The sequence below is a fragment of the Hordeum vulgare genome, chromosome 2H (genome assembly GCF_904849725.1).
Source record: "Hordeum vulgare subsp. vulgare chromosome 2H, MorexV3_pseudomolecules_assembly, whole genome shotgun sequence".
In the NCBI taxonomy this organism is placed as follows: domain Eukaryota; kingdom Viridiplantae; phylum Streptophyta; class Magnoliopsida; order Poales; family Poaceae; genus Hordeum; species Hordeum vulgare.
Genome location: NC_058519.1, coordinates 576,343,791 through 576,361,025, shown reverse-complemented (window position 1 = coordinate 576,361,025; position 17,235 = coordinate 576,343,791). Strand labels below are relative to the sequence as shown.

Below are 17,235 nucleotides of genomic sequence, written 5' to 3'. Positions count from 1 at the left end.
TACTACTAGTAGTTGGGTGTCAAGCGCGGTGGGAAAAGTCACACAGTAATCGTCAAAAATAAGAAAATGAGGTCATATAGATCACGCTCCCGCGTCATCCTTGTCACGTTGCGCAAAAATATATTTAAAAAGGGGAATGCAACACGAGGACTTCCCAGGAGGTCACCCATCCTAGTACTACTCTCGCCCAAGCATGCTTAACTTCGGAGTTCTGATGGGATCCGGTGCTTTAGTGCTGGTGTGATCGCATCCGACATGCAACTATCTATTTGTTCCTTATGCTTGCCCTACTACTACTACTACTACTACTATTAGTCGTTGGGTGTCAAGCGCGGTCGGAAAAGTCACACAGTAATCGTCAAAAATAAGAAAATGAGGTCATATAGATCACGGTCCCGCGTCATCCTTGGCACGTGGCGCAAAAATATATTTAAAAAGGGGAATGCAACACGAGGACTTCCTAGGAGGTCACCCATCCTAGTACTACTCTCGCCCAAGCACGCTTAACTTCGGAGTTCTGATGGGATCCGGTGCTTTAGTGCTGGTATGATCGCATCCGACATGCAACTATCTATTTGTTCCTTATGCTTGCCCCTACTACTACTACTACTACTACTACTACTACTACTACTACTAGTCGTTGGGTGTCAAGCGCGGTGGGAAAAGTCACACAGTAATCGTCAAAAATAAGAAAATGAGGTCATATAGATCACGTTCCCGCGTCATCCTTGTCACGTGGCGCAAAAATATATTTAAAAAGGGGAATGCAACACGAGGACTTCCCAGGAGGTCACCCATCCTAGTACTACTCTCGCCCAAGCACGCTTAACTTCGGAATTCTGATGGGATCCGGTGCTTTAGTGCTGGTATGATCGCATCCGACATGCAACTATCTATTTGTTCCTTATGCTTGCCCCTACTACTACTACTACTAGTCGTTGGGTGTCAAGCGCGGTGGGAAAAGTCACACAGTAATCGTCAAAAATAAGAAAATGAGGTCATAGATCACGGTCCCGCGTCATCCTTGTCACGTGGCGCAAAAATATATTTAAAAAGGGGAATGCAACACGAGGACTTCCCAGGAGGTCACCCATCCTAGTACTACTCTCGCCGAAGCACGCTTAACTTTGGAGTTCTGATGGGATCCGGTGCTTTAGTGCTGGTATGATCGCATCCGACATGCAACTATATATTTGTTCCTTATGCTTGCCCCTACTACTACTACTACTACTAGTCGTTGGGTGTCAAGCGCGGTGGGAAAAGTCACACAGTAATCGTCAAAAATAAGAAAATGAGGTCATATAGATCACGGTCCCGCGTCATCCTTGTCACGTGGCGCAAAAATATATTTAAAAAGGGGAATGCAACACGAGGACTTCCCAGGAGGTCACTCATCCTAGTACTACTCTCGCCCAAGCACGCTTAACTTCGGAGTTCTGATGGGATCCGGTGCTTTAGTGCTGGTATGATCGCATCCGACATGCAACTATCTATTTGTTCCTTATGCTTGCCCCTACTACTACTACTACTACTACTACTAGTCGTTGGGTGTCAAGCGCGGTGGGAAAAGTCACACACTAATCGTCAAAAATAAGAAAATGAGGTCATATAGATCACGCTCCCGCGTCATCCTTGTCACGTGGCGCAAAAATATATTTAAAAAGGGGAATGCAACACGAGGACATCACAGGAGGTCACCCATCCTAGTACTACTCTCGCCCAAGCACGCTTAACTTCGGAGTTCTGATGGGATCCGGTGCTTTAGTGTTGGTATGATCGCATCCGACATGCAACTATCTATTTGTTCCTTATGCTTGCCCCTACTACTACTACTACTACTACTACTAATACTACTACTACTAGTCGTTGGGTGTCAATCACCCATCCTAGTACTACTCTCGCCCAAGCACGCTTAACTTCGGAGTTCTGATGGGATCCGGTGCTTTAGTGCTGGTATGATCGCATCCGACATGCAACTATCTATTTGTTCCCTATGCTTGCCCCTACTACTACTACTACTACTACTACTAGTCGTTGGGTGTCAAGCGCGGTGGGAAAAGTCACACAGTAATCGTCAAAAATAAGAAAATGAGGTCATATAGATCACGGTCCCGCGTCATCCTTGTCACGTGGCGCAAAAATATATTTAAAAAGGGGAATGCAACACGAGGACTTCCCAGGAGGTCACCCATCCTAGTACTACTCTCGCCCAAGCACGCTTAACTTCGGAGTTCTGATGGGATCCGGTGCTTTAGTGCTGGTATGATCGCATCCGACATGCAACTATCTATTTGTTCCTTATGCTTGCCCTACTACTACTACTACTACTACTAGTCGTTGGGTGTCAAGCGCGGTGGGAAAAGTCACACAGTAATCGTCAAAAATAAGAAAATGAGGTCATATAGATCACGGTCCCGCGTCATCCTTGTCACGTGGCGCAAAAATATATTTAAAAAGGGGAATGCAACACGAGGACTTCCCAGGAGGTCACCCATCCTAGTACTACTCTCGCCCAAGCACGCTTAACTTCGGAGTTCTGATGGGATCCGGTGCTTTAGTGCTGGTATGATCGCATCCGACATGCAACTATCTATTTGTTCCTTATGCTTGCCCCTACTACTACTACTACTACTACTACTACTACTACTACTACTACTACTACTACTACTACTACTACTACTACTACTACTACTACTACTACTACTACTACTACTACTACTACTACTACTACTACTACTACTACTACTACTACTACTACTACTACTACTACTACTACTACTACTAGTCGTTGGGTGTCAAGCGCGGTGGGAAAAGTCACACAGTAATCGTCAAAAATAAGAAAATGAGGTCATATAGATCACGGGGACTTCCCAGGAGGTCACCCATCCTAGTACTACTCTCGCCCAAGCACGCTTAACTTCGGAGTTCTGATGGGATCCGGTGCTTTAGTGCTGGTATGATCGCATCCGACATGCAACTATCTATTTGTTCCTTATGCTTGCCCCTACTACTACTACTACTAGTCGTTGGGTGTCAAGCGCGGTGGGAAAAGTCACACAGTAATCGTCAAAAATAAGAAAATGAGGTCATATAGATCACGGTCCCGCGTCATCCTTGTCACGTGGCGCAAAAATATATTTAAAAAGGGGAATGCAACACGAGGACTTCCCAGGAGGTCACCCATCCTAGTACTACTCTCGCCCAAGCACGCTTAACTTCGGAGTTCTGATGGGATCCGGTGCTTTAGTGCTGGTATGATCGCATCCGACATGCAACTATCTATTTGTTCCTTATGCTTGCCCCTACTACTACTACTACAATTACTACTACTACTACTAGTCGTTGGGTGTCAAGCGCGGTGGGAAAAGTCACACAGTAATCGTCAAAAATAAGAAAATGAGGTCATATAGATCACGCTCCCGCGTCATCCTTGTCACGTGGCGCAAAAATATATTTAAAAAGGGGAATGCAACACGAGGACTTCCCAGGAGGTCACCCATCCTAGTACTACTCTCGCCCAAGCACGCTTAACTTCGGAGTTCTGATGGGATCCGGTGCTTTAGTGCTGGTATGATCGCATCCGACATGCAACTATCTATTTGTTCCTTATGCTTGCCCCTACTACTACTACTACTACTACTACTAGTCGTTGGGTGTTAAGCGCGGTGGGAAAAGTCACACAGTAATCGTCAAAAATAAGAAAATGAGGTCATATAGATCACGCTCCCGCGTCATCCTTGTCACGTGGCGCAAAAATATATTTAAAAAGGGGAATGCAACACGAGGACTTCCCAGGAGGTCACCCATCCTAGTACTACTCTCGCCCAAGCACGCTTAACTTCAGAGTTCTGATGGGATCCGGTGCTTTAGTGCTGGTATGATCGCATCCGACATGCAACTATCTATTTGTTCCTTATGCTTGCCCTACTACTACTACTACTATTACTACTATTAGTCGTTGGGTGTCAAGCGCGGTCGGAAAAGTCACAAAGTAATCGTCAAAAATAAGAAAATGAGGTCATATAGATCACGGTCCCGCGTCATCCTTGGCACGTGGCGCACTGGTAAGATCGCATCCGACATGCAACTATCTATTTGTTCCTTATGCTTGCCCCTACTACTACTACTACTACTACTACTAGTCGTTGGGTGTCAAGCGCGGTGGGAAAAGTCACACAGTAATCGTCAAAAATAAGAAAATGAGGTCATATAGATCACGCTCCCGCGTCATCCTTGTCACGTGGCGCAAAAATATATTTAAAAAGGGGAATGCAACACGAGGACTTCCCAGGAGGTCACCCATCCTAGTACTACTCTCGCCCAAGCACGCTTAACTTCGGAGTTCTGATGGGATCCGGTGCTTTAGTGCTGGTATGATCGCACCCGACATGCAACTATCTATTTGTTCCTTATGCTTGCCCTACTACTACTACTACTATTACTACTATTAGTCGTTGGGTGTCAAGCGCGGTCGGAAAAGTCACACAGTAATCGTCAAAAATAAGAAAATGAGGTCATATAGATCACGGTCCCGCGTCATCCTTGGCACGTGGCGCAAAAATATATTTAAAAAGGGGAATGCAACACGAGGACTTCCCAGGAGGTCACCCATCCTAGTACTACTCTCGCCCAAGCACGCTTAACTTCGGAGTTCTGATGGGATCCGGTGCTTTAGTGCTGGTATGATCGCATCCGACATGCAACTATCTATTTGTTCCTTATGCTTGCCCCTACTACTACTACTACTACTAGTCGTTGGGTGTCAAGCGCGGTGGGAAAAGTCACACAGTAATCGTCAAAAATAGGAAAATGAGGTCATATAGATCACGGTCCCGCGTCATCCTTGTCACGTGGCGCAAAAATATATTTAAAAAGGGGAATGCAACACGAGGACTTCCCAGGAGGTCACCCATCCTAGTACTACTCTCGCCCAAGCACGCTTAACTTCGGAGTTCTGATAGGATCCGGTGCTTTAGTGCTGGTATGATCGCATCCGACATGCAACTATCTATTTGTTCCTTATGCTTGCCCCTACTACTACTACTACTACTAGTCGTTGGGTGTCAAGCGCGGTGGGAAAAGTCACACAGTAATCGTCAAAAATAAGAAAATGAGGTCATATAGATCACGCTCCCGCGTCATCCTTGTCACGTGGCGCAAAAATATATTTAAAAAGGGGAATGCAACACGAGGACTTCCCAGGAGGTCACCCATCCTAGTACTACTCTCGCCCAAGCACGCTTAACTTCGGAGTTCTGATGGGATCCGGTGCTTTAGTGCTGGTATGATCGCATCCGACATGCAACTATCTATTTGTTCCTTATGCTTGCCCCTACTACTACTACTACTACTAGTCGTTGGGTGTCAAGCGCGGTGGGAAAAGTCACACAGTAATCGTCAAAAATAAGAAAATGAGGTCATATAGATCACGGTCCCGCGTCATCCTTGTCACGTGGCGCAAAAATATATTTAAAAAGGGGAATGCAACACGAGGACTTCCCAGGAGGTCACCCATCCTAGTACTACTCTCGCCCAAGCACGCTTAACTTCGGAGTTCTGATGGGATCCGGTGCTTTAGTGCTGGTATGATCGCATCCGACATGCAACTATCTATTTGTTCCTTATGCTTGCCCCTACTACTACTACTACTACTACTAGTCGTTGGGTGTCAAGCGTGGTGGGAAAAGTCACACAGTAATCGTCAAAAATAAGAAAATGAGGTCATATAGATCACGCTCCCGCGTCATCCTTGTCACGTGGCGCAAAAATATATTTAAAAAGGGGAATGCAACACGAGGACTTCCCAGGAGGTCACCCATCCTAGTACTACTCTCGCCCAAGCACGCTTAACTTCGGAGTTCTGATGGGATCCGGTGCTTTAGTGCTGGTATGATCGCATCCGACATGCAACTATCTATTTGTTCCTTATGCTTGCCCCTACTACTACTACTACTACTAGTAGTTGGGTGTCAAGCGCGGTGGGAAAAGTCACACAGTAATCGTCAAAAATAAGAAAATGAGGTCATATAGATCACGCTCCCGCGTCATCCTTGTCACGTTGCGCAAAAATATATTTAAAAAGGGGAATGCAACACGAGGACTTCCCAGGAGGTCACCCATCCTAGTACTACTCTCGCCCAAGCATGCTTAACTTCGGAGTTCTGATGGGATCCGGTGCTTTAGTGCTGGTGTGATCGCATCCGACATGCAACTATCTATTTGTTCCTTATGCTTGCCCTACTACTACTACTACTACTACTATTAGTCGTTGGGTGTCAAGCGCGGTCGGAAAAGTCACACAGTAATCGTCAAAAATAAGAAAATGAGGTCATATAGATCACGGTCCCGCGTCATCCTTGGCACGTGGCGCAAAAATATATTTAAAAAGGGGAATGCAACACGAGGACTTCCTAGGAGGTCACCCATCCTAGTACTACTCTCGCCCAAGCACGCTTAACTTCGGAGTTCTGATGGGATCCGGTGCTTTAGTGCTGGTATGATCGCATCCGACATGCAACTATCTATTTGTTCCTTATGCTTGCCCCTACTACTACTACTACTACTACTACTACTACTACTACTAGTCGTTGGGTGTCAAGCGCGGTGGGAAAAGTCACACAGTAATCGTCAAAAATAAGAAAATGAGGTCATATAGATCACGTTCCCGCGTCATCCTTGTCACGTGGCGCAAAAATATATTTAAAAAGGGGAATGCAACACGAGGACTTCCCAGGAGGTCACCCATCCTAGTACTACTCTCGCCCAAGCACGCTTAACTTCGGAATTCTGATGGGATCCGGTGCTTTAGTGCTGGTATGATCGCATCCGACATGCAACTATCTATTTGTTCCTTATGCTTGCCCCTACTACTACTACTAGTCGTTGGGTGTCAAGCGCGGTGGGAAAAGTCACACAGTAATCGTCAAAAATAAGAAAATGAGGTCATAGATCACGGTCCCGCGTCATCCTTGTCACGTGGCGCAAAAATATATTTAAAAAGGGGAATGCAACACGAGGACTTCCCAGGAGGTCACCCATCCTAGTACTACTCTCGCCGAAGCACGCTTAACTTTGGAGTTCTGATGGGATCCGGTGCTTTAGTGCTGGTATGATCGCATCCGACATGCAACTATATATTTGTTCCTTATGCTTGCCCCTACTACTACTACTACTACTAGTCGTTGGGTGTCAAGCGCGGTGGGAAAAGTCACACAGTAATCGTCAAAAATAAGAAAATGAGGTCATATAGATCACGGTCCCGCGTCATCCTTGTCACGTGGCGCAAAAATATATTTAAAAAGGGGAATGCAACACGAGGACTTCCCAGGAGGTCACTCATCCTAGTACTACTCTCGCCCAAGCACGCTTAACTTCGGAGTTCTGATGGGATCCGGTGCTTTAGTGCTGGTATGATCGCATCCGACATGCAACTATCTATTTGTTCCTTATGCTTGCCCCTACTACTACTACTACTACTACTACTAGTCGTTGGGTGTCAAGCGCGGTGGGAAAAGTCACACACTAATCGTCAAAAATAAGAAAATGAGGTCATATAGATCACGCTCCCGCGTCATCCTTGTCACGTGGCGCAAAAATATATTTAAAAAGGGGAATGCAACACGAGGACATCACAGGAGGTCACCCATCCTAGTACTACTCTCGCCCAAGCACGCTTAACTTCGGAGTTCTGATGGGATCCGGTGCTTTAGTGTTGGTATGATCGCATCCGACATGCAACTATCTATTTGTTCCTTATGCTTGCCCCTACTACTACTACTACTACTACTACTAATACTACTACTACTAGTCGTTGGGTGTCAATCACCCATCCTAGTACTACTCTCGCCCAAGCACGCTTAACTTCGGAGTTCTGATGGGATCCGGTGCTTTAGTGCTGGTATGATCGCATCCGACATGCAACTATCTATTTGTTCCCTATGCTTGCCCCTACTACTACTACTACTACTACTACTAGTCGTTGGGTGTCAAGCGCGGTGGGAAAAGTCACACAGTAATCGTCAAAAATAAGAAAATGAGGTCATATAGATCACGGTCCCGCGTCATCCTTGTCACGTGGCGCAAAAATATATTTAAAAAGGGGAATGCAACACGAGGACTTCCCAGGAGGTCACCCATCCTAGTACTACTCTCGCCCAAGCACGCTTAACTTCGGAGTTCTGATGGGATCCGGTGCTTTAGTGCTGGTATGATCGCATCCGACATGCAACTATCTATTTGTTCCTTATGCTTGCCCTACTACTACTACTACTACTACTAGTCGTTGGGTGTCAAGCGCGGTGGGAAAAGTCACACAGTAATCGTCAAAAATAAGAAAATGAGGTCATATAGATCACGGTCCCGCGTCATCCTTGTCACGTGGCGCAAAAATATATTTAAAAAGGGGAATGCAACACGAGGACTTCCCAGGAGGTCACCCATCCTAGTACTACTCTCGCCCAAGCACGCTTAACTTCGGAGTTCTGATGGGATCCGGTGCTTTAGTGCTGGTATGATCGCATCCGACATGCAACTATCTATTTGTTCCTTATGCTTGCCCCTACTACTACTACTACTACTACTACTACTACTACTACTACTACTACTACTACTACTACTACTACTACTACTACTACTACTACTACTACTACTACTACTACTACTACTACTACTACTACTACTACTACTACTACTACTACTACTACTACTACTACTACTACTACTACTACTAGTCGTTGGGTGTCAAGCGCGGTGGGAAAAGTCACACAGTAATCGTCAAAAATAAGAAAATGAGGTCATATAGATCACGGGGACTTCCCAGGAGGTCACCCATCCTAGTACTACTCTCGCCCAAGCACGCTTAACTTCGGAGTTCTGATGGGATCCGGTGCTTTAGTGCTGGTATGATCGCATCCGACATGCAACTATCTATTTGTTCCTTATGCTTGCCCCTACTACTACTACTACTAGTCGTTGGGTGTCAAGCGCGGTGGGAAAAGTCACACAGTAATCGTCAAAAATAAGAAAATGAGGTCATATAGATCACGGTCCCGCGTCATCCTTGTCACGTGGCGCAAAAATATATTTAAAAAGGGGAATGCAACACGAGGACTTCCCAGGAGGTCACCCATCCTAGTACTACTCTCGCCCAAGCACGCTTAACTTCGGAGTTCTGATGGGATCCGGTGCTTTAGTGCTGGTATGATCGCATCCGACATGCAACTATCTATTTGTTCCTTATGCTTGCCCCTACTACTACTACTACAATTACTACTACTACTACTAGTCGTTGGGTGTCAAGCGCGGTGGGAAAAGTCACACAGTAATCGTCAAAAATAAGAAAATGAGGTCATATAGATCACGCTCCCGCGTCATCCTTGTCACGTGGCGCAAAAATATATTTAAAAAGGGGAATGCAACACGAGGACTTCCCAGGAGGTCACCCATCCTAGTACTACTCTCGCCCAAGCACGCTTAACTTCGGAGTTCTGATGGGATCCGGTGCTTTAGTGCTGGTATGATCGCATCCGACATGCACTATCTATTTGTTCCTTATGCTTGCCCCTACTACTACTACTACTACTACTACTAGTCGTTGGGTGTTAAGCGCGGTGGGAAAAGTCACACAGTAATCGTCAAAAATAAGAAAATGAGGTCATATAGATCACGCTCCCGCGTCATCCTTGTCACGTGGCGCAAAAATATATTTAAAAAGGGGAATGCAACACGAGGACTTCCCAGGAGGTCACCCATCCTAGTACTACTCTCGCCCAAGCACGCTTAACTTCAGAGTTCTGATGGGATCCGGTGCTTTAGTGCTGGTATGATCGCATCCGACATGCAACTATCTATTTGTTCCTTATGCTTGCCCTACTACTACTACTACTATTACTACTATTAGTCGTTGGGTGTCAAGCGCGGTCGGAAAAGTCACAAAGTAATCGTCAAAAATAAGAAAATGAGGTCATATAGATCACGGTCCCGCGTCATCCTTGGCACGTGGCGCACTGGTATGATCGCATCCGACATGCAACTATCTATTTGTTCCTTATGCTTGCCCCTACTACTACTACTACTACTACTAGTCGTTGGGTGTCAAGCGCGGTGGGAAAAGTCACACAGTAATCGTCAAAAATAAGAAAATGAGGTCATATAGATCACGCTCCCGCGTCATCCTTGTCACGTGGCGCAAAAATATATTTAAAAAGGGGAATGCAACACGAGGACTTCCCAGGAGGTCACCCATCCTAGTACTACTCTCGCCCAAGCACGCTTAACTTCGGAGTTCTGATGGGATCCGGTGCTTTAGTGCTGGTATGATCGCACCCGACATGCAACTATCTATTTGTTCCTTATGCTTGCCCTACTACTACTACTACTATTACTACTATTAGTCGTTGGGTGTCAAGCGCGGTCGGAAAAGTCACACAGTAATCGTCAAAAATAAGAAAATGAGGTCATATAGATCACGGTCCCGCGTCATCCTTGGCACGTGGCGCAAAAATATATTTAAAAAGGGGAATGCAACACGAGGACTTCCCAGGAGGTCACCCATCCTAGTACTACTCTCGCCCAAGCACGCTTAACTTCGGAGTTCTGATGGGATCCGGTGCCTTAGTGCTGGTATGATCGCATCCCACATGCAGCTATCTATTTGTTCCTTATGCTTGCCCCTACTACTACTACTACTACTAATACTACTAGTCGTTGGGTGTCAAGCGCGGTGGGAAAAGTCACACAGTAATCGTCAAAAATAAGAAAATGAGGTCATATAGATCACGGTCCCGCGTCATCCTTGGCACGTGGCGCAAAAATATATTTAAAAAGGGGAATGCAACACGAGGACTTCCCAGGAGGTCACCCATCCTAGTACTACTCTCGCCCAAGCACGCTTAACTTCGGAGTTCTGATGGGATCCGGTGCTTTAGTGCTGGTATGATCGCATCCGACATGCAACGATCTATTTGTTCCTTATGCTTGCCCCTACTACTACTACTACTACTACTACTACTAGTCGTTGGGTGTCAAGCGCGGTGGGAAAAGTCACACAGTAATCGTCAAAAATAAGAAAATGAGGTCATATAGATCACGTTCCCGCGTCATCCTTGTCACGTGGCGCAAAAATATATTTAAAAAGGGGAATGCAACACGAGGACTTCCCAGGAGGTCACCCATCCTAGTACTACTCTCGCCCAAGCACGCTTAACTTCGGAGTTCTGATGGGATCCGGTGCCTTAGTGCTGGTATGATCGCATCCGACATGCAGCTATCTATTTGTTCCTTATGCTTGCCCCTACTACTACTACTACTACTAATACTACTAGTCGTTGGGTGTCAAGCGCGGTGGGAAAAGTCACACAGTAATCGTCAAAAATAAGAAAATGAGGTCCTATAGATCACGCTCCCGCGTCATCCTTGTCACGTGGCGCAAAAATATATTTAAAAAGGGGAATGCAACACGAGGACTTCCCAGGAGGTCACCCATCCTAGTACTACTCTCGCCCAAGCACGCTTAACTTCGGAGTTCTGATGGGATCCGGTGCTTTAGTGCTGGTATGATCGCATCCGACATGCAACTATCTATTTGTTCCTTATGCTTGCCCCTACTACTACTACTACTACTAGTCGTTGGGTGTCAAGCGCGGTGGGAAAAGTCACACAGTAATCGTCAAAAATAAGAAAATGAGGTCATATAGATCACGTTCCCGCGTCATCCTTGTCACGTGGCGCAAAAATATATTTAAAAAGGGGAATGCAACACGAGGACTTCCCAGGAGGTCACCCATCCTAGTACTACTCTCGCCCAAGCACGCTTAACTTCGGAGTTCTGATGGGATCCGGTGCTTTAGTGCTGGTATGATCGCATCCGACATGCAACTATCTATTTGTTCCTTATGCTTGCCCCTACTACTACTACTACTAGTCGTTGGGTGTCAAGCGCGGTGGGAAAACTCACACAGTAATCGTCAAAAATAAGAAAATGAGGTCATATAGATCACGGTCCCGCGTCATCCTTGTCACGTGGCGCAAAAATATATTTAAAAAGGGGAATGCAACACGAGGACTTCCCAGGAGGTCACCCATCCTAGTACTACTCTCGCCCAAGCACGCTTAACTTCGGAGTTCTGATGGGATCCGGTGCTTTAGTGCTGGTATGATCGCATCCGACATGCAACTATCTATTTGTTCCTTATGCTTGCCCCTACTACTACTACTACTACTACTACTACTACTACTACTAGTCGTTGGGTGTCAAGCGCGGTGGGAAAAGTCACACAGTAATCGTCAAAAATAAGAAAATGAGGTCATATAGATCACGCTCCCGCGTCATCCTTGTCACGTGGCGCAAAAATATATTTAAAAAGGGGAATGCAACACGAGGACTTTCCAGGAGGTCTCCCATCCTAGTACTACTCTCGCCCAAGCACGCTTAACTTCGGAGTTCTGATGGGATCCGGTGCTTTAGTGCTGGTATGATCGCATCCGACATGCAACTATCTATTTGTTCCTTATGCTTGCCCCTACTACTACTACTACTACTACTACTACTACTAGTTGTTGGGTGTCAAGCGCGGTGGGAAAAGTCACACAGTAATCGTCAAAAATAAGAAAATGAGGTCATATAGATCACGCTCCCGCGTCATCCTTGTCACGTGGCGCAAAAATATATTTAAAAAGGGGAATGCAACACGAGGACTTCCCAGGAGGTCACCCATCCTAGTACTACTCTCGCCCAAGCACGCTTAACTTCGGAGTTCTGATGGGATCCGGTGCTTTAGTGCTGGTATGATCGCATCCGACATGCAACTATCTATTTGTTCCTTATGCTTGCCCTACTACTACTACTACTACTACTATTAGTCGTTGGGTGTCAAGCGCGGTCGGAAAAGTCACACAGTAATCGTCAAAAATAAGAAAATGAGGTCATATAGATCACGGTCCCGCGTCATCCTTGGCACGTGGCGCAAAAATATATTTAAAAAGGGGAATGCAACACGAGGACTTCCCAGGAGGTCACCCATCCTAGTACTACTCTCGCCCAAGCACGCTTAACTTCAGAGTTCTGATGGGATCCGGTGCTTTAGTGCTGGTATGATCACATCCGACATGCAACTATCTATTTGTTCCTTATGCTTGCCCCTACTACTACTACTACTACTACTACTACTACTAGTACTACTACTAGTACTACTAGTCGTTGGGTGTCAAGCGCGGTGGAAAAAGTCACACAGTAATCGTCAAGAATAAGAAAATGAGGTCATATAGATCACGTTCCCGCGTCATCCTTGTCACGTGGCGCAAAAATATATTTAAAAAGGGGAATGCAACACGAGGACTTCCCAGGAGGTCACCGATCCTAGTACTACTCTCGCCCAAGCACGCTTAACTTCGGAGTTCTGATGGGATCCGTTGCTTTAGTGCTGGTATGATCGCATCCGACATGCAACTATCTATTTGTTCCTTATGCTTGCCCCTACTACTACTACTACTAGTCGTTGGGTGTCAAGCGCGGTGGCAAAGTCACACAGTAATCGTCAAAAATAAGAAAATGAGGTCATATAGATCACGCTCCCGCGTCATCCTTGTCACGTGGCGCAAAAATATATTTAAAAAGGGGAATGCAACACGAGGACTTCCCAGGAGGTCACCCATCCTAGTACTACTCTCGCCCAAGCACGCTTAACTTTGAAGTTCTGATGGGATCCGGTGCTTTAGTGCTGGTATGATCGCATCCGACATGCAACTATCTATTTGTTCCTTATGCTTGCCCTACTACTACTACTACTACTATTAGTCGTTGGGTGTCAAGCGCGGTCGGAAAAGTCACACAGTAATCGTCAAAAATAAGAAAATGAGGTCATATAGATCACGGTCCCGCGTCATCCTTGGCACGTGGCGCAAAAATATATTTAAAAAGGGGAATGCAACACGAGGACTTCCCAGGAGGTCACCCATCCTAGTACTACTCTCGCCCAAGAACGCTTAACTTCGGAGTTCTGATGGGATCCGGTGCTTTAGTGCTGGTATGATCGCATCCGACATGCAACTATCTATTTGTTCCTTATGCTTGCCCCTACTACTACTACTACTACTACTACTACTACTACTACTACTACTACTACTACTACTACTACTACTACTACTACTACTACTACTACTAGTCGTTGGGTGTCAAGCGCGGTGGGAAAAGTCACACAGTAATCGTCAAAAATAAGAAAATGAGGTCATATAGATCACGTTCCCGCGTCATCCTTGTCACGTGGCGCAAAAATATATTTAAAAAGGGGAATGCAACACGAGGACTTCCCAGGAGGTCACCCATCCTAGTACTACTCTCGCCCAAGCACGCTTAACTTCGGAGTTCTGATGGGATGCGGTGCTTTAGTGCTGGTATGATCGCATCCGACATGCAACTATCTATTTGTTCCTTATGCTTGCCCCTACTACTACTACTACTAGTCGTTGGGTGTCAAGCGCGGTGGGAAAAGTCACACAGTAATCGTCAAAAATAAGAAAATGAGGTCATATAGATCACGGTCCCGCGTCATCCTTGTCACGTGGCGCAAAAATATATTTAAAAAGGGGAATGCAACACGAGGACTTCCCAGGAGGTCACCCATCCTAGTACTACTCTCGCCCAAGCACGCTTAACTTCGGAGTTCTGATGGGATCCGGTGCTTTAGTGCTGGTATGATCGCATCCGACATGCAACTATCTATTTGTTCCTTATGCTTGCCCCTACTACTACTACTACTACTACTACTACTACTACTACTAGTCGTTGGGTGTCAAGCGCGGTGGGAAAAGTCACACAGTAATCGTCAAAAATAAGAAAATGAGGTCATATAGATCACGCTCCCGCGTCATCCTTGTCACGTGGCGCAAAAATATATTTAAAAAGGGGAATGCAACACGAGGACTTCCCAGGAGGTCACCCATCCTAGTACTACTCTCGCCCAAGCACGCTTAACTTCGGAGTTCTGATGGGATCCGGTGCTTTAGTGCTGGTATGATCGCATCCGACATGCAACTATCTATTTGTTCCTTATGCTTGCCCCTACTACTACTACTACTACTACTACTAGTCGTTGGGTGTCAAGCGCGGTGGGAAAAGTCACACAGTAATCGTCAAAAATAAGAAAATGAGGTCATATAGATCACGCTCCCGCGTCATCCTTGTTACGTGGCGCAAAAATATATTTAAAAAGGGGAATGCAACACGAGGACTTCCCAGGAGGTCACCCATCCTAGTACTACTCTCGCCCAAGCACGCTTAACTTCGGAGTTCTGATGGGATCCGGTGCTTTAGTGCTGGTATGATCGCATCCGACATGCAACTATCTATTTGTTCCTTATGCTTGCCCTACTACTACTACTACTACTACTATTAGTCGTTGGGTGTCAAGCGCGGTCGGAAAAGTCACACAGTAATCGTCAAAAATAAGAAAATGAGGTCATATAGATCACGGTCCCGCGTCATCCTTGGCACGTGGCGCAAAAATATATTTAAAATGGGGAATGCAACACGAGGACTTCCGAGGAGGTCACCCATCCTAGTACTACTCTCGCCCAAGCACGCTTAACTTCGGAGTTCTGATGGGATCCGGTGCTTTAGTGCTGGTATGATCGCATCCGACATGCAACTATCTATTTGTTCCTTATGCTTGCCCCTACTACTACTACTACTATTAGTCGTTGGGTGTCAAGCGCGGTCGGAAAAGTCACACAGTAATCGTCAAAAATAAGAAAATGAGGTCATATAGATCACGGTCCCGCGTCATCCTTGGCACGTGGCGCAAAAATATATTTAAAAAGGGGAATGCAACACGAGGACTTCCCAGGAGGTCACCCATCCTAGTACTACTCTCGCCCAAGCACGCTTAACTTCGGAGTTCTGATGGGATCCGGTGCTTTAGTGCTGGTATGATCGCATCCCACATGCAACTATCTATTTGTTCCTTATGCTTGCCCCTACTACTACTACTACTAGTCGTTGGGTGTCAAGCGCGGTGGGAAAAGTCACACAGTAATCGTCAAAAATAAGAAAATGAGGTCATATAGATCACGGTCCCGCGTCATCCTTGTCACGTGGCGCAAAAATATATTTAAAAAGGGGAATGCAACACGAGGACTTCCCAGGAGGTCACCCATCCTAGTACTACTCTCGCCCAAGCACGCTCTGATGGGATGCGGTGCTTTAGTGCTGGTATGATCGCATCCGACATGCAACTATCTATTTGTTCCTTATGCTTGCCCCTACTACTACTACTACTACTACTACTACTACTACTAGTCGTTGGGTGTCAAGCGCGGTGGGAAAAGTCACACAGTAATCGTCAAAAATAAGAAAATGAGGTCATATAGATCACGCTCCCGCGTCATCCTTGTCACGTGGCGCAAAAATATATTTAAAAAGGGGAATGCAACACAAGGACTTCCCAGGAGGTCACCCATCCTAGTACTACTCTCGCCCAAGCACGCTTAACTTCGGAGTTCTGATGGGATCCGGTGCTTTAGTGCTGGTATGATTGCATCCGACATGCAACTATCTATTTGTTCCTTATGCTTGCCCCTACTACTACTACTACTACTACTACTACTAGTCGTTGGGTGTCAAGCGCGGTGGGAAAAGTCACACAGTAATCGTCAAAAATAAGAAAATGAGGTCATATAGATCACGCTCCCGCGTCATCCTTGTCACGTGGCGCAAAAATATATTTAAAAAGGGGAATGCAACACGAGGACTTCCCAGGAGGTCACCCATCCTAGTACTACTCTCGCCCAAGCACGCTTAACTTCGGAGTTCTGATGGGATCCGATGCTTTAGTGCTGGTATGATCGCATCCGACATGCAACTATCTATTTGTTCCTTATGCTTGCCCTACTACTACTACTACTACTATTAGTCGTTGGGTGTCAAGCGCGGTCGGAAAAGTCACACAGTAATCGTCAAAAATAAGAAAATGAGGTCATATAGATCACGGTCCCGCGTCATCCTTGGCACGTGGCGCAAAAATATATTTAAAAAGGGGAATGCAACACGAGGACTTCCGAGGAGGTCACCCATCCTAGTACTACTCTCGCCCAAGCACGCTTAACTTCGGAGTTCTGATGGGATCCGGTGCTTTAGTGCTGGTATGATCGCATCCGACATGCAACTATCTATTTGTTCCTTATGCTTGCCCTACTACTACTACTACTACTACTACTACTACTACTACTACTACTACTACTACT

At 46.0% G+C, this 17,235-nt stretch overlaps 52 non-coding genes and 3 pseudogenes across 52 annotated transcripts; all 55 read right to left on the bottom strand.

The window, feature by feature from the left end:
• Positions 1 to 133: 133 nt before the first annotated feature.
• On the bottom strand, positions 134 to 252 carry LOC123438290. Its single transcript, XR_006629441.1, has one exon. It is a non-coding gene; the product is annotated as a 5S ribosomal RNA (ribosomal RNA).
• Positions 253 to 439: 187 nt separating this feature from the next.
• Positions 440 to 558, bottom strand: LOC123435557. The gene has a single exon (XR_006626802.1). It is a non-coding gene; the product is annotated as a 5S ribosomal RNA (ribosomal RNA).
• Positions 559 to 761: 203 nt separating this feature from the next.
• Positions 762 to 880, bottom strand: LOC123436652. Its single transcript, XR_006627865.1, has one exon. It is a non-coding gene; the product is annotated as a 5S ribosomal RNA (ribosomal RNA).
• A 177-nt stretch (positions 881 to 1,057) lies between these two features.
• On the bottom strand, positions 1,058 to 1,176 carry LOC123432126. The gene has a single exon (XR_006623724.1). It is a non-coding gene; the product is annotated as a 5S ribosomal RNA (ribosomal RNA).
• A 182-nt stretch (positions 1,177 to 1,358) lies between these two features.
• On the bottom strand, positions 1,359 to 1,477 carry LOC123437580. Its single transcript, XR_006628754.1, has one exon. It is a non-coding gene; the product is annotated as a 5S ribosomal RNA (ribosomal RNA).
• A 188-nt stretch (positions 1,478 to 1,665) lies between these two features.
• Positions 1,666 to 1,784, bottom strand: LOC123432755. Its single transcript, XR_006624324.1, has one exon. It is a non-coding gene; the product is annotated as a 5S ribosomal RNA (ribosomal RNA).
• A 63-nt stretch (positions 1,785 to 1,847) lies between these two features.
• LOC123433529 lies at positions 1,848 to 1,967 on the bottom strand (annotated as a pseudogene).
• A 188-nt stretch (positions 1,968 to 2,155) lies between these two features.
• LOC123432957 lies at positions 2,156 to 2,274 on the bottom strand. The gene has a single exon (XR_006624521.1). It is a non-coding gene; the product is annotated as a 5S ribosomal RNA (ribosomal RNA).
• Positions 2,275 to 2,458: 184 nt separating this feature from the next.
• On the bottom strand, positions 2,459 to 2,577 carry LOC123432945. Its single transcript, XR_006624510.1, has one exon. It is a non-coding gene; the product is annotated as a 5S ribosomal RNA (ribosomal RNA).
• Positions 2,578 to 2,849: 272 nt separating this feature from the next.
• LOC123433286 lies at positions 2,850 to 2,968 on the bottom strand. Its single transcript, XR_006624815.1, has one exon. It is a non-coding gene; the product is annotated as a 5S ribosomal RNA (ribosomal RNA).
• Positions 2,969 to 3,147: 179 nt separating this feature from the next.
• On the bottom strand, positions 3,148 to 3,266 carry LOC123432933. The gene has a single exon (XR_006624499.1). It is a non-coding gene; the product is annotated as a 5S ribosomal RNA (ribosomal RNA).
• A 197-nt stretch (positions 3,267 to 3,463) lies between these two features.
• LOC123432922 lies at positions 3,464 to 3,582 on the bottom strand. Its single transcript, XR_006624488.1, has one exon. It is a non-coding gene; the product is annotated as a 5S ribosomal RNA (ribosomal RNA).
• A 188-nt stretch (positions 3,583 to 3,770) lies between these two features.
• On the bottom strand, positions 3,771 to 3,889 carry LOC123435778. The gene has a single exon (XR_006627026.1). It is a non-coding gene; the product is annotated as a 5S ribosomal RNA (ribosomal RNA).
• A 377-nt stretch (positions 3,890 to 4,266) lies between these two features.
• LOC123435430 lies at positions 4,267 to 4,385 on the bottom strand. The gene has a single exon (XR_006626681.1). It is a non-coding gene; the product is annotated as a 5S ribosomal RNA (ribosomal RNA).
• A 190-nt stretch (positions 4,386 to 4,575) lies between these two features.
• On the bottom strand, positions 4,576 to 4,694 carry LOC123432910. Its single transcript, XR_006624477.1, has one exon. It is a non-coding gene; the product is annotated as a 5S ribosomal RNA (ribosomal RNA).
• Positions 4,695 to 4,876: 182 nt separating this feature from the next.
• Positions 4,877 to 4,995, bottom strand: LOC123437084. The gene has a single exon (XR_006628285.1). It is a non-coding gene; the product is annotated as a 5S ribosomal RNA (ribosomal RNA).
• Positions 4,996 to 5,177: 182 nt separating this feature from the next.
• Positions 5,178 to 5,296, bottom strand: LOC123432899. The gene has a single exon (XR_006624466.1). It is a non-coding gene; the product is annotated as a 5S ribosomal RNA (ribosomal RNA).
• Positions 5,297 to 5,478: 182 nt separating this feature from the next.
• On the bottom strand, positions 5,479 to 5,597 carry LOC123432887. Its single transcript, XR_006624455.1, has one exon. It is a non-coding gene; the product is annotated as a 5S ribosomal RNA (ribosomal RNA).
• Positions 5,598 to 5,782: 185 nt separating this feature from the next.
• LOC123432875 lies at positions 5,783 to 5,901 on the bottom strand. Its single transcript, XR_006624444.1, has one exon. It is a non-coding gene; the product is annotated as a 5S ribosomal RNA (ribosomal RNA).
• A 182-nt stretch (positions 5,902 to 6,083) lies between these two features.
• LOC123438288 lies at positions 6,084 to 6,202 on the bottom strand. The gene has a single exon (XR_006629439.1). It is a non-coding gene; the product is annotated as a 5S ribosomal RNA (ribosomal RNA).
• A 187-nt stretch (positions 6,203 to 6,389) lies between these two features.
• On the bottom strand, positions 6,390 to 6,508 carry LOC123435555. The gene has a single exon (XR_006626800.1). It is a non-coding gene; the product is annotated as a 5S ribosomal RNA (ribosomal RNA).
• A 200-nt stretch (positions 6,509 to 6,708) lies between these two features.
• LOC123436651 lies at positions 6,709 to 6,827 on the bottom strand. Its single transcript, XR_006627864.1, has one exon. It is a non-coding gene; the product is annotated as a 5S ribosomal RNA (ribosomal RNA).
• A 174-nt stretch (positions 6,828 to 7,001) lies between these two features.
• Positions 7,002 to 7,120, bottom strand: LOC123432125. The gene has a single exon (XR_006623723.1). It is a non-coding gene; the product is annotated as a 5S ribosomal RNA (ribosomal RNA).
• A 182-nt stretch (positions 7,121 to 7,302) lies between these two features.
• On the bottom strand, positions 7,303 to 7,421 carry LOC123437579. Its single transcript, XR_006628753.1, has one exon. It is a non-coding gene; the product is annotated as a 5S ribosomal RNA (ribosomal RNA).
• Positions 7,422 to 7,609: 188 nt separating this feature from the next.
• LOC123432754 lies at positions 7,610 to 7,728 on the bottom strand. The gene has a single exon (XR_006624323.1). It is a non-coding gene; the product is annotated as a 5S ribosomal RNA (ribosomal RNA).
• Positions 7,729 to 7,791: 63 nt separating this feature from the next.
• On the bottom strand, positions 7,792 to 7,911 carry LOC123433528 (annotated as a pseudogene).
• Positions 7,912 to 8,099: 188 nt separating this feature from the next.
• LOC123432861 lies at positions 8,100 to 8,218 on the bottom strand. The gene has a single exon (XR_006624432.1). It is a non-coding gene; the product is annotated as a 5S ribosomal RNA (ribosomal RNA).
• Positions 8,219 to 8,402: 184 nt separating this feature from the next.
• LOC123432850 lies at positions 8,403 to 8,521 on the bottom strand. Its single transcript, XR_006624420.1, has one exon. It is a non-coding gene; the product is annotated as a 5S ribosomal RNA (ribosomal RNA).
• A 272-nt stretch (positions 8,522 to 8,793) lies between these two features.
• LOC123433285 lies at positions 8,794 to 8,912 on the bottom strand. Its single transcript, XR_006624814.1, has one exon. It is a non-coding gene; the product is annotated as a 5S ribosomal RNA (ribosomal RNA).
• A 179-nt stretch (positions 8,913 to 9,091) lies between these two features.
• Positions 9,092 to 9,210, bottom strand: LOC123432838. The gene has a single exon (XR_006624409.1). It is a non-coding gene; the product is annotated as a 5S ribosomal RNA (ribosomal RNA).
• A 197-nt stretch (positions 9,211 to 9,407) lies between these two features.
• On the bottom strand, positions 9,408 to 9,526 carry LOC123432826. The gene has a single exon (XR_006624398.1). It is a non-coding gene; the product is annotated as a 5S ribosomal RNA (ribosomal RNA).
• Positions 9,527 to 9,713: 187 nt separating this feature from the next.
• On the bottom strand, positions 9,714 to 9,832 carry LOC123435776. Its single transcript, XR_006627024.1, has one exon. It is a non-coding gene; the product is annotated as a 5S ribosomal RNA (ribosomal RNA).
• A 374-nt stretch (positions 9,833 to 10,206) lies between these two features.
• LOC123435429 lies at positions 10,207 to 10,325 on the bottom strand. The gene has a single exon (XR_006626680.1). It is a non-coding gene; the product is annotated as a 5S ribosomal RNA (ribosomal RNA).
• Positions 10,326 to 10,515: 190 nt separating this feature from the next.
• Positions 10,516 to 10,634, bottom strand: LOC123435502. The gene has a single exon (XR_006626750.1). It is a non-coding gene; the product is annotated as a 5S ribosomal RNA (ribosomal RNA).
• Positions 10,635 to 10,825: 191 nt separating this feature from the next.
• On the bottom strand, positions 10,826 to 10,944 carry LOC123432815. The gene has a single exon (XR_006624385.1). It is a non-coding gene; the product is annotated as a 5S ribosomal RNA (ribosomal RNA).
• Positions 10,945 to 11,135: 191 nt separating this feature from the next.
• On the bottom strand, positions 11,136 to 11,254 carry LOC123435501. The gene has a single exon (XR_006626749.1). It is a non-coding gene; the product is annotated as a 5S ribosomal RNA (ribosomal RNA).
• Positions 11,255 to 11,445: 191 nt separating this feature from the next.
• On the bottom strand, positions 11,446 to 11,564 carry LOC123432803. Its single transcript, XR_006624372.1, has one exon. It is a non-coding gene; the product is annotated as a 5S ribosomal RNA (ribosomal RNA).
• A 182-nt stretch (positions 11,565 to 11,746) lies between these two features.
• LOC123432792 lies at positions 11,747 to 11,865 on the bottom strand. The gene has a single exon (XR_006624361.1). It is a non-coding gene; the product is annotated as a 5S ribosomal RNA (ribosomal RNA).
• Positions 11,866 to 12,044: 179 nt separating this feature from the next.
• On the bottom strand, positions 12,045 to 12,163 carry LOC123432781. Its single transcript, XR_006624350.1, has one exon. It is a non-coding gene; the product is annotated as a 5S ribosomal RNA (ribosomal RNA).
• A 200-nt stretch (positions 12,164 to 12,363) lies between these two features.
• LOC123437402 lies at positions 12,364 to 12,482 on the bottom strand. Its single transcript, XR_006628584.1, has one exon. It is a non-coding gene; the product is annotated as a 5S ribosomal RNA (ribosomal RNA).
• A 194-nt stretch (positions 12,483 to 12,676) lies between these two features.
• LOC123432770 lies at positions 12,677 to 12,795 on the bottom strand. Its single transcript, XR_006624339.1, has one exon. It is a non-coding gene; the product is annotated as a 5S ribosomal RNA (ribosomal RNA).
• Positions 12,796 to 12,982: 187 nt separating this feature from the next.
• Positions 12,983 to 13,101, bottom strand: LOC123437187. Its single transcript, XR_006628381.1, has one exon. It is a non-coding gene; the product is annotated as a 5S ribosomal RNA (ribosomal RNA).
• Positions 13,102 to 13,316: 215 nt separating this feature from the next.
• On the bottom strand, positions 13,317 to 13,435 carry LOC123432481. The gene has a single exon (XR_006624060.1). It is a non-coding gene; the product is annotated as a 5S ribosomal RNA (ribosomal RNA).
• A 178-nt stretch (positions 13,436 to 13,613) lies between these two features.
• On the bottom strand, positions 13,614 to 13,732 carry LOC123438381. Its single transcript, XR_006629526.1, has one exon. It is a non-coding gene; the product is annotated as a 5S ribosomal RNA (ribosomal RNA).
• A 184-nt stretch (positions 13,733 to 13,916) lies between these two features.
• Positions 13,917 to 14,035, bottom strand: LOC123437180. The gene has a single exon (XR_006628374.1). It is a non-coding gene; the product is annotated as a 5S ribosomal RNA (ribosomal RNA).
• A 248-nt stretch (positions 14,036 to 14,283) lies between these two features.
• LOC123438744 lies at positions 14,284 to 14,402 on the bottom strand. The gene has a single exon (XR_006629868.1). It is a non-coding gene; the product is annotated as a 5S ribosomal RNA (ribosomal RNA).
• Positions 14,403 to 14,581: 179 nt separating this feature from the next.
• Positions 14,582 to 14,700, bottom strand: LOC123432758. The gene has a single exon (XR_006624328.1). It is a non-coding gene; the product is annotated as a 5S ribosomal RNA (ribosomal RNA).
• A 200-nt stretch (positions 14,701 to 14,900) lies between these two features.
• On the bottom strand, positions 14,901 to 15,019 carry LOC123432746. Its single transcript, XR_006624315.1, has one exon. It is a non-coding gene; the product is annotated as a 5S ribosomal RNA (ribosomal RNA).
• A 188-nt stretch (positions 15,020 to 15,207) lies between these two features.
• On the bottom strand, positions 15,208 to 15,326 carry LOC123432735. Its single transcript, XR_006624304.1, has one exon. It is a non-coding gene; the product is annotated as a 5S ribosomal RNA (ribosomal RNA).
• Positions 15,327 to 15,513: 187 nt separating this feature from the next.
• Positions 15,514 to 15,632, bottom strand: LOC123436251. The gene has a single exon (XR_006627484.1). It is a non-coding gene; the product is annotated as a 5S ribosomal RNA (ribosomal RNA).
• Positions 15,633 to 15,814: 182 nt separating this feature from the next.
• Positions 15,815 to 15,933, bottom strand: LOC123432724. The gene has a single exon (XR_006624293.1). It is a non-coding gene; the product is annotated as a 5S ribosomal RNA (ribosomal RNA).
• A 179-nt stretch (positions 15,934 to 16,112) lies between these two features.
• Positions 16,113 to 16,218, bottom strand: LOC123433532 (annotated as a pseudogene).
• A 197-nt stretch (positions 16,219 to 16,415) lies between these two features.
• Positions 16,416 to 16,534, bottom strand: LOC123435371. The gene has a single exon (XR_006626625.1). It is a non-coding gene; the product is annotated as a 5S ribosomal RNA (ribosomal RNA).
• Positions 16,535 to 16,725: 191 nt separating this feature from the next.
• LOC123436408 lies at positions 16,726 to 16,844 on the bottom strand. Its single transcript, XR_006627634.1, has one exon. It is a non-coding gene; the product is annotated as a 5S ribosomal RNA (ribosomal RNA).
• A 184-nt stretch (positions 16,845 to 17,028) lies between these two features.
• On the bottom strand, positions 17,029 to 17,147 carry LOC123436249. The gene has a single exon (XR_006627482.1). It is a non-coding gene; the product is annotated as a 5S ribosomal RNA (ribosomal RNA).
• Between the last annotated feature and the right edge of the window lie 88 nt (positions 17,148 to 17,235).